Source organism: Elephas maximus, chromosome 7 (genome assembly GCF_024166365.1).
Source record: "Elephas maximus indicus isolate mEleMax1 chromosome 7, mEleMax1 primary haplotype, whole genome shotgun sequence".
NCBI classification, from domain to species: domain Eukaryota; kingdom Metazoa; phylum Chordata; class Mammalia; order Proboscidea; family Elephantidae; genus Elephas; species Elephas maximus.
The window spans coordinates 74,406,960-74,419,298 of record NC_064825.1 but is presented as its reverse complement, the minus strand read 5'-3'; positions in this window follow the sequence as shown (position 1 = coordinate 74,419,298).

Below are 12,339 nucleotides of genomic sequence, written 5' to 3'. Positions count from 1 at the left end.
TTTTTTTAGAATGTGAGGTGCTTGTACTCATAGTGCTTGACAAATCGCATACTTAATAAACATTTGTTGAGTGAATGAGGTTGGAGAGAACATAGGTCAGACTAAATGCAAATGCAGCTAGAATTTAAAGGAAGAGATTAGAGAAAGAGCTTAGAAAGGAAAAAACAAAACAAACAACCTTCTTGTGGTCCAACAATACTCACGTTCATCCTCTTGTTCCTGGACACCCTGCTTTCCGACATTTCCCAGGCTCCTCCAGAGTTGACCGGGACATGTAACTGAGCTTGGCAAGCAGAGGCCTGGCCTCCAAGACCTCTTGGAAGAGAGTTTCCATTCTTTCTTTCCACATCTCTGGATGCAGATGATCCAGTGGATGCTGAGGCCTAGAAGATGGTGGAATCACTAGATGGATAGCTTGAATGCCTGCATAGAAGTACACCTACTAACAGCCAGTTGGATCATGATGTGAGAGGAAAATAAACCTTATATTGTGTTAAACCATGAGATTTGGGCCCGGGTTATTTGTTTATCTATTTATTTGGTTTCCTAAGGCTGCCATAACAAAGTACCACAAACTGGGTGGTTTAAAACAACAGAAATTTATTCTCTCACGGTTCTGGAAGCTAGAAGTCCAAAAATTAAGGTGTTGGCAGGGCCATGCTCTCTCTGAAGCCTCTAGGGAAGGATGCTTCTTTGTCTCTCCCAGCTTCTGGTAGCCCCAGGCGGTCCTTGGCTTGTGGCAGCATAATTCCAATTTCTGCCTCCATTTTCACATGGCTGTCTTCCCTCTGTGTCCATCTGTCTCTGTATCTCTTCTCTTTTTTATAAAAACACCAGTCATACTAGATTAAAGGCCTACCTTATTCCAATATGACTTTGTTAACTAATTATATCTGCAATGACACCATTACCAAATAAGGTCACATTCTGAGGTTTCAGGAAGGACATGAGTTTTGGTGGGGTACTATCCAACCCAGTATAGGGTGTGTGTGAGGGTAGATGAAAATCAGAAGATCGATTTTAATTTTAGACACGTTAGGTGTGAGATGTCTATTCAATACTTAAGTGGCTATGTCAAGAACAATCTGGAGTTTGACAAGGAAGTCTGGACTGCAGATAAAAATCCGGGAGTTTTGGCATATAGACGGTATATGCCGTGATACAACTGAATGAGATTATCAAGGAAGAAGTGAGTTTAGAGAGGGAAGAGCAAGATCAAAGATTAGGCCCTGGGGTATTCTAACATTAAAAGACTGTTGTTGTTTGCTATAGAGTAAATTCCCACTCAAAGCAACCCTAATGACAGAGTAGAACTGCCCCATAGGATTTCCTAGACTGTAATCTTTACAGGTTTTTTTTAATCTTTACAGGAGGAGACCTGGCAGCAGACCCTTCAGTTAGCAGCCATGTGTTCAACTATTGGGTCGTTGGGGGAGAGAAATAGCAAAGGAGGTTGAGAAGGAATAACCAGGGAAACTCAGGAGTGAGGTCAGCTAGAGGCCAAGAAATACACTGAAGAATGTATATTAAGGAAGGGAACATGATCAACTGTCATATGCTGCTTGCAGGTTAAGTAAGGTGAAGACTCAAAACTGACCACTGCATTTAGCAACATGGAGTATACGGTGTGCTTGACAAGAGCAGTTTTTGCGGAGTGCTGGGGGTGAAAGCCTGACTGCAGTGGGGTTAAAGAAGAATGGGATGAGGAGGAATTGGAGATAGTGGCTACACACAACTTTTGCAAGATTACTTCTACTGACAGGAGAGCAAAGAAATAGCTCTTCAGTTTAACATTCAAGGCCCCTCGTGAACTGGCCTCAATCCATATTTACAACTTATTAACCAAGCTCTCCACTTTCAGCATCCTGTAGGCCCAGGCAGTCTTGATTCTGAATAGACTTTAGGCTTTCCCAACTTTGTCTATACTCGTGTAGTTCTCTCCATGAGAATGTCTTTCACTCCCAACTCGTATTTCCAGACTAAATATCACTGAAAAGACCTTTTCTAATGCTGTATGTTCCATAAAAACTTCCTTGATCACACCCAACAAAAGCTCTACACTCCAACACTCCTCCTATGGCTTTTAATATTTCCTGCCTTATACTATCCACCACGCATCTGTCAGTTTGTCGTACTGTGGTGGCTTGCATGTTGCTGTGATTCTGGAAGCTTTGCCACCGGTATTTCAAATACCAGTAGGGTCACCCTAGGTGGATAGGTTTCAGTGGACCTTCCCGATGAAGAAGGACCTGGCAGTCTATTTCTGACAAAATTAGCTGGTGAAAACCTTATGAATAGCAGCAGAACATTGTCTGATATAGTGCTGGAAGGTGAGGCCCTCAGGTTGGAAGGCACTCAAAATATGACTGGGAAAAAGCTGCCTCCTCAAAGTAAAGTCGACCTTAATTATCTGGATGGAGTCAAGCTTTCAGGACCTTCATTTGCTGATGTGGCATGACTCAAAATGAAAAGAAACAGTTACAAACATCCATTAATAATCTGCATATGGAACGTACAACGCATGAATCTAGGAAAATTGGAAATCATAAAAAATGAAATGGGATGCATAAACAACAAGGCCCCAGGAACTGACAGAATACCAACTGAGATGTTTCAACAAATGGACGCAGCACTGGAAGCACTCACTCATCTACACCAAGAAATTTGGAAGACAGCTACCTGGCCAACCAACTGGAAGAGATCCATATTTGTACTTATCCCAAAGGAAGGTGATCCAACAGAAGGAGGAAATTATCTAACAATATCATTAATATCACATACAAGTAAAATTTTGCTGAAGATCATTCAAAAGCAGTTGGAACAGTACATCAACAGGGAACTGCCAGAAATTCAGGCTGGATTCAGAAGAGGATGTGGATCCAGGGATATCATTGCTGATGTCAGATGGATCCCGGCTGAAAGTAGAGAATACCAGAAAGATGTTTATCTGTGTTTTATTGACTATGCAAAGGCATTTGACTGTGTGGATCATAACAAATTATGGATAACATTGTAAAGAATGGGAATTCCAGAACATTTAAACCTGTACATAGACCAAGATGAAGTCATTTGAACAGAACAAGGGGATACTGCATGGTTTAAAGTCAAGAAGGTGTGCATCAGGGTTGTATCCTTTTACCATACTTATTCAGTCTGTATGCTGAGCAAATAATTCAAGAAGCTGGACTATATGAAGAAGAATAGGGCATCAGGATGGGAGGAAGAGTCATTAACAATCTGTGTCATGCAGATGACACAACCTTGCTTCCTGAAAGTGAAGAGAATTTGGAGCACTTGCTGATGAAGATCAAAGACCACAGCCTTCAGTATGGATTATACCTCTACATAAAGAAAACAAAAATCCTCACAACTGGACCAATAAGCAACATCACGGTAAATGGAGAAAAGATTAAAGTTGTCAAGGATTTCATTTTACTTGGATCCACAATCAACACCCATGGAAGTAGCAATCAAGAACCCAAATGACTAGGAAGAAAGGCCTGGCAATCTACTTCTGAACAATCAGCCATTGAAAGCCTTATGGAATACAGTTCTATTCCGACACACATGGGGTTGCCATGAATCAGAGTCAACTCCACAGAAACTGGTTTTTTAAAATAGGGAACCCAGGGGAGGAGTGATTTGGAGAACAACAAATGAGTTCAGCCTTGGATGTCACTCCATTCATTCATTCATTCACTCGCCAAGTATTTACTGAACACTTATTATATGCCTGCTACTGTTCTAGGTCCTGGGAGTACAGCCTTGAACAAAACAAAGTCCCTGCTCTCATGGAGCTCATTCAGTGTGTGAAGAGGAGAGGGACTAATGTTGGAACCTGGGGAAAATGCCAGCATATAAGGCTTGTTTGTATTCCCGAGCAACGTTGCTAGAGAGAATGGAACTTAATTTTTACTTGCAGCTTTGTCCCAAACTGGAGACAATCAAAATTTGCAGCACCATTCACTCCTCATTATTCAGGTCTCAACTAAACTTCATCATCAAAGAGGGGTTCGTGACTGCTCACAAGTAGCCATCCAGTCTCTATCAAGTCAATTTTTTAGTTCCTTCATGTCACTTCCACTATCAGAAACTGTCTTTCTGCCCAAAGTCTTTTTTAAGAAATGGTGCTGGCAAAACTGAATGTCCATCTATAAAACCGTGAAACAGGACCCATACCTCACACTATACACAAAAACTAATTCAAAATGCATCAAAGGCCAAAATATAAATCCAAAAACTATAAAGATCAGAGAAGAAAAATGAGTCAACACTAGGGGCCCTAACATATGGCATAAACAGGACATAAGCCATAATTAACAATACACAAACACAAGAAGATAAGCTAGATAAATGGGATTTCCTAAAAATCAGACATTTATGGTCAGCAAAGGACTTCACCAAAGGAGTGAAAAGAGAACCTACAGAATAGGAAAAAGAGTCTTGGCTATGACATATCCGAGAAAGGTCTAATCTCTAAAATTTATAGGGAAATTCAACACCTCTTTTTTTTTTTTTATAATAAAAAGACAATCCAATTAAAAAATGGGCAAAGGATATGAACACACTTCACCAAAGGCATTTAGGTGGCTGACAGACATATGAGGAAATGCTCGCAATCACTAGCCATTAGAGAAATGCAAATCAAAACTACAATGGAAATACATTACTGACGTGAATCAAAAAAAGAGAAAATAGCAAATGTTGGAAAGGCTGCAAAGACACTGGAACTCTTCTGTACTGCTGGTGGGAATGCAAAATGGTACAGCCATTTTGGAAAACAATATGGCTCTTCCTTAAAAAGCTAGAAATAGAGATACCATACAATCCAGCAATCCCACTAGAGAACATACCCTAGAATATATCCTAGAGAAATAAGAGCTATTGCACAAAACGTATGCACATTCAATTTCATTGCAGCATTATTCACCATAGCAAAAAGATGGAAACATCCTAAGTGCTCACCAACAGAAGAATGGACAAACTATGGTACATACATACAACGGAATACTACACAACAATAAAGAACAATGATGAATCTTTGAAACATCTAACAATGTGGATGAATATGGAGGACATTATGCTGAGTGAAGTAAGTCAATCACATAAAGACCAATAATGTATGAGACCACTATTATAAAAACACGTGAGAGGGGGGCGGAGCAAAGATGGCGGACTAGGCAGACGCTACCTCGGATCCCTCTTACAACAAAGACACGGAAAAACAAGTGAATCGATCACATACATAACAATCTACGAACCCTGAACAACAAACACAGATTTAGAGATGGAGAATGAACTAATACGGGGAAGCAGCGATTGTTTCCAGCGCCTGGAGCCAGTGTACCAGTCAGGTACGGCACAAGCACAGAGACCTGCTCCACACCCCTGAACTAACCCCGGGAGGGGGACCAGCCGGTTCCACGGGCGGCGTGGGACGCAGCCAGTCGGAGAAGTCCCTGGGGCGCAGTGACTGGTCTTGGAGCAGAAAGAGCAGTGTCCGAGCCGGGGAACCGTCCCACAGGGATTTGGACTGGACGCAGGTACGCCATAAACACGGAGAGTTGCTCCACCCCCCTGAACTAACCCTGGGAAGGGGACCAGCCGGGTCACGCGGGCGGTGTGGGACGCAGCCGGTAGGAGAAGTCCCCGGAAGGCAGCGACTGGTATTGGAGCGGGGAGAACAGCGTCGCAGCTGGGACACTCGGTCACGGCACAAGCACGGGGAGCTGCTCCACCCATCTGAACTAACCCCGGGAGGAGGCCCAACTGGTTCTCGGGTGCAGCACGGCCACGCGGCTGGAGGGACGAGAAGTCCCCGGGAGGCAGCGACTGATTTTGGAGTCGAGAGTGCACCGTCCCAGTAGGGGAGCCTTGACGCTGGGCGTGGGGCTGGAAGAGGAGGATCTGACCGTGACTCCAGCGGGCCAGACCCCCCGGGGGCAATCTCCACACAGCCAGCACACATAGGCGACGCGCCCCACGGGAATCTCAGATATAATAGTCATTCCAAGCAAGACAAGCAACTCTGGCTATATTCTGAGGTGCTACTCTCCTAGCTCTCTGTTCCCTCCCCCACCCTCCCCAGGCGGCTTCATTAACATCTGAATAGCCTGAGCCAGAGGGAGAACTCTGATAGGGATCTGACTGCATTTTTTTTTAGCGGATTTTCTGGAAAAACTAGTTTCCCAGTGATGGCGCAGAGACAACAATCCATATCAAACTACTTAAAGAAGCAGACCATGACAGCTTCTCCAACCCCCCAAACAAAAGAATCAAAATCTTTCCCAAATGAAGATACAATCTTGGAATTATCAGATACAGAATATAAAAAACTAATTTACAGAATGCTTAATGATATCACAAATGAAATTAGGATAACTGCAGAAAAAGCCAAGGAACACACTGATAAAACTGTTGAAGAACTCAAAAAGATTATTCAAGAACATACTGGAAAAATTAATAAGTTGCAAGAATCCATAGAGAGACAACATGTAGAAATCCAAAAGACTAAAAATAAAATAACAGAATTAGACAACGCACTAGGAACTCAGAGGAGCAGACTCGAGCAATTAGAATGCAGACTGGGACATCTGGAGGACCAGGGAATCAACACCAACATAGCTGAAAAAAAATCAGATAAAAGAATTTAAAAAAATGAAGAAACCCTAAGAATTATGTGGGACTGTATCAGGAAGGATAACCTGCGAGTGATTGGAGTCCCAGAACAGGGAGGGGGGACAGAAAACACAGAGAAAATAGTTGAAGAACTCCCAACAGAAAACTTCCCTGACATCATGGAAGACGAAAGGATATCTATCCAAGATGCTCATCGAACCCCATTTAAGATTGATACAAAAAGAAAAACACCAAGACATATTATCATCAAACTCACCAAAACCAAAGATAAACAGAAAATTTTAAAAGCAGCCAGGGAGAAAAGAAAGGTTTCCTTCAAGGAAGAATCAATAAGAATATGTTCTGACTACTCAGCAGAAACCATGCAGGCAAGAAGGGAATGGGACGACATATACAGAACACTGAAGGAGAAAAACTGCCAGCCAAGGATCATATATCCAGCAAAACTCTCTCTCAAATATGAAGGCGAAATTAAGATATTTACAGACAAACACAAGTTTAGAGAATTTGCAAAAATCAAACCAAAGCTACAAGAAATACTAAAGGATATTGTTTGGTCAGAGAACCAATAATATCAGATATCAGCACAACACAAGGTCACAAAACAGAACGTCCTGATATCAACTCAAATAGGGAAATCACAAAAACAAACAAATTAAGATTAATTAAAAAAAAAAATACACATAACAGGGAATCAGTGAAGTCAATAGGTAAAAGATCACAATAATCAAAAAGAGGGACTAAATACAGGAGGCATTGAACTGCCATATGGAGAGTGATACAAGGCGATATAGAACAATACAAGTTAGGTTTTTACTTAGAAAAATAGGGGTAAATAATAAGGTAACCACAAAAAGGTATAACAACTCTATAACTCAAGATAAAAACCAAGAAAAACGTAACGACTCAACTAACATAAAGTCAAGCACTATGAAAATGAGGATCTCACAATTTACTAAGAAAAACGCCTCAGCACAAAAAAGTATGTGGAAAAATGAAACTGTCAACAACACACATAAAAAGGCATCAAAATGACAGCACTAAAAACTTATTTATCTATAATTACCCTGAATGTAAATGGACTAAATGCACCAATAAAGAGACAGAGAGTCACAGACTGGATAAAGAAACACGATCCATCTATATGCTGCCTACAAGAAACACACCTTAGACTAGAGACACAAACAAACTAAAACTCAAAGGATGGAAAAAAGTATATCAAGCAAACAATAAGCAAAAAAGAAGAGGAGTAGCAATATTAATTTCTGACAAAATAGACTTTAGACTTAAATCCACCACAAAGGATAAAGAAGGACACTATATAATGATAAAAGGGACAATTGATCAGGAAGACATAACCATATTAAATATTTATGCACCCAATGACAGGGCTGCAAGATACATAAATCAAATTTTAACAGAACTGAAAAGTGAGATAGACACCTCCACAATTATAGTAGGAGACTTCAACACACCACTTTCGGAGAAGGACAGGACATCCAGTAAGAAGCTCAACAGAGACACGGAAGATCTAATTACAACAATCAACCAACTTGACCTCATTGACTTATACAGAACTCTCCACCCAACTGCTGCAAAGTATACTTTTTTTTCTAGTGCACATGGAACATTCTCTAGAATAGACCACATATTAGGTCATAAAACAAACCTTTGCAGAGTCCAAAACATCGAAATATTACAAAGCATCTTCTCAGACCACAAGGCAATAAAACTAGAGATCAATAACAGAAAAACTAGGGAAAAGAAATCAAATACTTGGAAAATGAACAATACCCTCCTGAAAAAAGACTGGGTTATAGAAGACATCAAGGAGGGAATAAGGAAATTCACAGAAAGCAACGAGAATGAAAATACTTCCTATCAAAACCTCTGGGACACAGCAAAAGCAGTGCTCAGAGGCCAATTTATATCAATAAATGCACACACACAAAAAGAAGAAAGAGCCAAAATCAGAGAACTGTCCCGACAACTTGAACAAATAGAAACTGAGCAACAAAAGAATCCATCAGGCACCAGAAGAAAACAAATAATAAAAATTAGAGCTGAACTAAATGAATTAGAGAACAGAAAAACAATTGAAAGAATTAACAAAGCCAAAAGCTGGTTCTTTGAAAAAATTAACAAAATTGATAAACCATTGGCTAGACTGACTAAAGAAATACAGGAAAGGAAACAAATAACCCGAATAAGAAATGAGAAGGACCACATCACAACAGAACCAAATGAAATTAAAAGAATCATTTCAGATTATTATGAAAAATTGTACTCTAACAAATTTGAAAACCTAGAAGAAATGGATGAATTCCTGGAAAAACACTACCTACCTAAACTAACACATTCAGAAGTAGAACAACTAAATAGACCCATAACAAAAAAAGAGATTGAAACGGTAATCAAAAAACTCCCAACAAAAAAAAAGCCCTGGCCCGGACAGCTTCACTGCAGAGTTCTACCAAACTTTCAGAGAAGAGTTAACACCACTACTACTAAAGGTATTCCAAAGCATAGAAAATGACGGAATACTACCCAACTCATTCTATGAAGCCACCATCTCCCTGATACCAAAACCAGGTAAAGACATTACAAAAAAAGAAAATTATAGACCTATATCCCTCATGAACATTGATGCAAAAATCCTCAACAAAATTCTAGCCAATAGAATCCAACAACACATCAAAAAAATAATTCACCATGATCAAGTGGGATTTATACCAGGTATGCAAGGCTGGTTTAATATCAGAAAAACCATTAATGTAATCCATCACATAAATAAAACAAAAGACAAAAACCACATGATCTTATCAATTGATGCAGAAAAGGCATTTGACAAAGTCCAACACCCATTCATGATAAAAACTCTTACCAAAATAGGAATTGAAGGAAAATTCCTCAACATAATAAAGGGCATCTATGCAAAGCCAACAGCCAATATCACTCTAAATGGAGAGAACCTGAAAGCATTTCCCTTGAGAACGGGAACCAGACAAGGATGCCCTTTATCACCGCTCTTATTCAACATCGTGCTGGAAGTCCTAGCCAGGGCAATTAGGCTAGACAAAGAAATAAAAGGTATCCGGATTGGCAAGGAAGAAGTAAAGTTATCACTATTTGCAGATGACATGATTATATACACAGAAAACCCTAAGGAATCCTCTAGAAAACTACTGAAACTAATAGAAGAGTTTGGCAGAGTCTCAGGTTATAAAATAAACATACAAAAATCACTTGGATTCCTCTACATCAACAAAAAGAACACCGAAGAGGAAAAAACCAAATCAATACCATTCACAGTAGCCACCAAGAAGATAAGATACTTAGGAATAAATCTTACTAAGGATGTAAAAGACCTATACAAAGAAAACTACAAAGCTCTACTACGAGAAATTCAAAAGGACATACTTAAGTGGAAAAACATACCCTGCTCATGGATAGGAAGACTTAACATAGTAAAAATGTCTATTCTACCAAAAGCCATCTATACATTTAACGCACTTCCGATCCAAATTCCAATGTCATATTTTAAGGGGATAGAGAAACAAATCACCAATTTCATATGGAAGGGAAAGAAGCCCCGGATAAGCAAAGCACTACTGAAAAAGAAGAAGAAAGTGGGAGGCCTCACCTTACCTGACTTCAGAACCTATTATACAGCCACAGTAGTCAAAACAGCCTGGTATTGGTACAACAACAGACACATAGACCAATGGAACAGAATTGAGAACCCAGACATAGATCCATCCACGTATGAGCAGCTGATATTTGACAAAGGACCAGTGTCAATTAACTGGGGAAAAGATAGCCTTTTTAACAAATGGTGCTGGCATAACTGGATATCCATTTGCAAAAAAATGAAACAGGACCCATACCTCACACCATGCACAAAAACTAACTCCAAGTGGATCAAAGACCTAAACATAAAGACTAAAACGATAAAGATCATGGAAGAAAAAATTGGGACAACCCTAGGAGCCCTAATACAAGGTATAAACAGAATACAAAACATTACCAAAAATGATGATGAGAAACCCGATAACTGGGAGTTCCTAAAAATCAAACACCTATGCTCATCTAGAGACTTCTCCAAAAGAGTAAAAAGACCATCTACAGACTGGGAAAGAATTTTCAGCTATGACATCTCCGACCAGCGCCTGATCTCTAAAATCTACATGATTCTGTCAAAACTCAACCACAAAAAGACAAACAACCCAATCAAGAAGTGGGCAAAGGATATGAACACACAGTTCACTAAAGAAGATATTCAGGCAGCCAACAGATACATGAGAAAATGCTCTCGATCATTAGCCATTAGAGAAATGCAAATTAAAACTACGATGAGATTCCATCTCACACCAGCAAGGCTGGCATTAATCCAAAAAACACAAAATAATAAATGTTGGAGAGGCTGCGGAGAGATTGGAACTCTCATACACTGCTGGTGGGAATGTAAAATGGTACAACCACTTTGGAAATCTATCTGGCGTTATCTCAAACAGTTAGAAATAGAACTACCATACAACCCAGAAATCCCACTCCTAGGAATATACCCTAGAGATACAAGAGCCTTCATACAAACAGATATATGCACACCCATGTTTACTGCAGCTCTGTTTACAATAGCAAAAAGCTGGAAGCAACCAAGGTGTCCATCAACGGATGAATGGGTAAATAAATTGTGGTATATTCACACAATGGAATACTACGCATCGATAAAGAACAGTGACGAATCTGTGAAACATTTCATAACGTGGAGGAACCTGGAAGGCATTATGCTGAGCGAAATTAGTCAGAGGCAAAAGGACAAATATTGTATAAGACCACTATTATAAGATCTTGAGAAATAGTAAACCTGAGAAGAACACATACTTTTGTGGTTACGAGGGTGGGAGGGAGGGAGGGTAGGAGAGGGTTTTTTATTGATTAATTAGTAGATAAGAACTGCTTTAGGTGAAGGGAAAGACAACACTCAATACATGGAAGGTCAGCTCAATTGGACTGGACCAAAAGCAAAGAAGTTTCCGGGATAAAATGAATGCTTCAAAGGTCAGGGGAGCAAGGGCGGGGGTCTGGGGAACATGGTTTGAGGGGACTTCTAAGTCAATTGGCAAAATAATTCTATTATGAAATCATTCTGCATCCCACTTTGAAATGTGGCGTCTGGGGTCTTAAATGCTAACAAGCGGCCATCTAAGATGCAGCAATTGGTCTCAACCCACCTGGATCAAAGCAGAATGAAGAACACCAAGGTCACACGACAACTAAGAGCCCAAGAGACAGAAAGGGCCACATGAACCAGAGACCTACATCATCCTGAGACCAGAAGAACTAGTTGGTGCCCGGCCACAATCGATGACTGCCCTGACAGGGATCGCAGCAGAGGACCCCTGAGGGAGTAGGAGATCAGTGGGATGCAGACCCCAAATTCTCATAAAAAGACCAAACTTAATGGTCTGACTGAGACTGGAGGAATCCCGGCGGCCATGCTCCCCAGACCTTCAGTTGACACAGGACAGGAACCATTCCCGAAGACAACTCATCAGAAATGAAAGGGACTGGTCAGCGGGTGGGAGAGAGACGCTGATGAAGAGTGAGCTAATTATATCAGGTGGACACTTGAGATTGTGTTGGCAACTCTTGTCTGGAGGGGGGATGGGAGGGTAGAGAGAGAGGGAAGCCGGCAAA